Source organism: Adiantum capillus-veneris, chromosome 21 (genome assembly GCF_014529385.1).
Source record: "Adiantum capillus-veneris isolate H3 chromosome 21, ASM1452938v2, whole genome shotgun sequence".
In the NCBI taxonomy this organism is placed as follows: domain Eukaryota; kingdom Viridiplantae; phylum Streptophyta; class Polypodiopsida; order Polypodiales; family Pteridaceae; genus Adiantum; species Adiantum capillus-veneris.
In genome coordinates this window covers 45,079,598-45,083,296 of record NC_140951.1, presented here as the reverse complement: position 1 = coordinate 45,083,296, position 3,699 = coordinate 45,079,598, and positions in this window count along the sequence as shown.

The window sequence follows — 3,699 nt, the reverse complement described above, 5'->3', positions numbered from 1 at the left end:
GGAACGAGCACGAAGCATGCGGCTACATGCAGGCCTACCGCTTGAGCTTTGGGCGGAAGCTGTAAGTACATCTGTGTACTTAATCAATCGGTCACCCTCAACGGCATTGGATGGGGGAGTTCCAGAAGAGGCATGGACAGGTAAACCGGTGAATTATGCATTTCTCAAAGTGTTTGGGTGTGAGGCTTTCATGCACATAGATAGAAGTCTTAGATCAAAGTTAGATGCAAAGTCCAAAAAGTGTTTCTTCATTGGCTATGGAGAAGGAGACTTTGGGTATCGCCTATGGAATCCTGAAGATGGTAAAATCTTAAGGAGTAGGGATGTAATTTTTAACGAACAAAATATGTACAAAGATTACTTGGAAGGAAAACAAACAAAAGAAACAGGTGATGAGTACATGGAGCTTGAGGACGGTGAAGACTCAAGGACTGCAAACGGTGACAATGTGCAACAACGTCAACCAAATGAGGAGCCTCAACCTATTCCTCGAAGATCTACAAGAGCAAGTAGACCTCCCGAAAGGTTTGTTCCTTCCTTCAACCATCTCTTGATCTCAGATTCTGGAGAGCCGGAATCATATGAAGAAGCTATGCAACATGAATCCAAAGAAGAATGGACGAAGAGCATGCAAGTGGAGATGGACTCACTACATCGCAACCAAACATGGGAGTTGGTTGAGTGGCCTAAAAGTAAGCGGGAACTTCAAAACAAATGGGTGTACAAGCTAAAGGAAGAAGAAGGTGGGAAGAAAAGGTACAAGTCTAGGCTTGTGGTAAAAGGTTTTTCTCAAAAGAAAGGTATTGACTTCAATGAAATATTTTCTCCTGTTGTAAAAATGAACTCAATTAGGCTTGTCTTAAGCCTTGCGGCTGCTCATGATCTAAATCTCGAGCAAATGGATGTAAATACGGCATTCCCTCACGGTGACTTAGAGGAGGAAATCTACATGCTTCAACCAAAGGGGTATGAAGTAAAAGGTAAGGAGAAAATGGTTTGCAGATTAAAGAAGAGCTTGTATGGTTTAAAGCAAGCATCAAGACAATGGTACTTGAAGTTTGATCGATGGATGTTGGATCATGGATTCACAAGATGCAACTCGGATCACTGCGTCTACACGGAGAATTTGGGAGATGGGAAATTCATCATCCTAATGTTGTATGTTGATGACATGTTGATTGCAAGTGCTAACATGCAGGACATCAAAGACCTAAAAGAGGAGTTGTCCAAATCTTTTTCAATGAAAGATTTAGGTGCTGCAAAGAGAATACTTGGTATGAAAATATCAAGGGACAGGACTAAGAAGACAATAAAGCTATCTCAAGAAGATTACATCAAGAAGGTACTAGAAAGGTTTGCAATGCAAAATGCAAAACCAGTTTCTACACCTTTGGCTGGTCATTTTAAACTAACGAAGGATATGTGTCCAAAGACACAAGAGGAGATAGCCTATATGTCTAAAGTTCCATATGCTGCAACGGTAGGTTCTCTAATGTATGCTATGGTCTGGACAAGGCCAGACATTGCACATGCAGTGGGAGTTGTGAGTAGATTCATGGACAACCCAGGTAAAGAGCATTGGCAAGCTGTGAAGTGGATACTTAGGTATCTAAAAGGGACAACAACAAATGCTTTGTATTTTGGAGCAACTGATATTTTTCTAGAAGGGTATGTTGATGCAGATATGGCAGGTGACAAAGATACTCGAAGGAGCACTACTGGCTATGTGTTCACGGTTGGAGGCACAGCAGTAAGCTGGGCTTCAAAGCTGCAGAAAGTGGTTTCACTTTCTACCACGGAAGCAGAGTATGTAGCAATGACGGAGGCAAGCAAAGAAATTATGTGGCTTCACAGATTCTTAGAAGAGCTTGGATTCAAACAAGACAATTGTGTCTTGTACAGTGATAGCCAAAGCGCTATCCATCTTGCGAAGAACTCAGCCTTTCATTCAAGGACAAAGCACATTGAGGTGAGATATCACTTCATACGCACTCTTTTGGAAGAGGGACAACTAAAGCTAGGAAAGGTGCATACAAGTGAAAATCCTGCAGACATGTTTACAAAGGTGGTCAACAAGGAGAAGTTGAGCTTTTGCTCATCTTCAATCGGCATTCAAGGATAAGAAGCCAGAATGGAAAGCAGTCACAGGTTTAGTTTGGAGATCAGTCGCCAAGTGGGAGATTGTTAAGTATGGAGCCTGATTTACCCTTGTAATTTTCTGTGGTAAAAGCGCACATTTGTAAGGCCCCCATTAGGAGGAGAAGCCATCGTGCGTGAAGAAAAATCACTCACCGGAAACCAAAATTTTCACGGACAAAAATCAGGGGCAACTTTAAAAGCCTCGGGGGCCGAGGCCCTCGAGACTTTTTTTTCTCGCCGGAATATTCTTTTTCGTCGGAATTTTATGGTCGGACTGCGGCCGGAAAGTGTTCGGAAAACAACCGGTCGGTTGGCCGGTGGCCGGTAGTCAATGGCCGATGGCCGGTGGTCGGAAGTCAATGGCTGGTGGCCGGTGGCCGAATTCAAAAGCGGACTTGTCTTCTCAAGGGCGGCCACACATGGGCGGATTGGAGGGTCCGATTTGGACTTATTCGCACAAGGGCGGCTACACATGGTTGTCTCTCATAAGAGAGGGTAGCCCTTTTGGCCTATAAAAGGAGGCCATTTCTACACACATTTCATAGTGTGAAGTTGATGCAACAAGGTGAGTGTGAGGTGGTGAGAGTGAAGCAAGGCGGGAGCTCCATTAAGGGTATAATCCCTTTGTAAACTACTTCTTGTTTTGAAGTACTAAAGCCATTGAGTGGCTGCTTTCCCGTGGACGTAGCCCACATTGGGTGAACCACGTATATCGTGTGTACTCTCTCTCTCTACTCTATAATCTCGTGTATATAAATTTGTCTCTCTCCATTAAGTAATCTACTCAATTATCTATTTAGCTACATCTTATTTCCTAACAAGCTGAATTACGGTAATACCATTTTTGGTTGCCTCTTTGACTGTCTGGAGAAAATATTCCCCCCATTCATCCTCGTCGATGTCCTTCAATCCAGCATATTGTTCAAAGGCTTGGATATGGGCATCAGGATCATCCTTTTTGCCTTTGTTGAAAACTAAAAATGAAATCTTCAGGTTAGTTGAATGGTCATGATTATTGGTTATGACTTTGGTCCTCATTCCTTTTTGTTACTCTGTCATCTTCCCTCTTCTTAGCTAGTTTGTGTTGCTGATTTTTTACTTCGTTTAATGTCCTTGCTCTCCTTAACGTGTGTCCAGCTACACTTAGATCCATGAGATCTATTCCATCACTTTTCTCTTTCAGCATGCCTTCTCCTGGAATGGTGTGAGTGTTGACAATCTCTTCATTCATCAGTTGTTCCTGCTTTGTGGGAATATCTATCGCATTTCTTGTCTCCCTCTCAGTATCAGAGCCGCGCTATGATTCCTCTTGGATGGTGCTAACATGCTCCGGCTCATCTCTGAAATCTAGTTGCTTGCCTTCTGCCACGTGAGACTCATCTGGGCGGCATTCTGGATTACGGATAGCTCTAATGCCAATTGGGGGTTTGGTCGTCTGTCAAGAGAAAATTAGCTCAAACCACCATAATTATCAAAATGGAATGAGTTGAACACTTTAAGACAGCTATTCCAAGTTGGTAGTTAGAGTTAGTTCAGATCAGTATCGGACTTCATATCAAA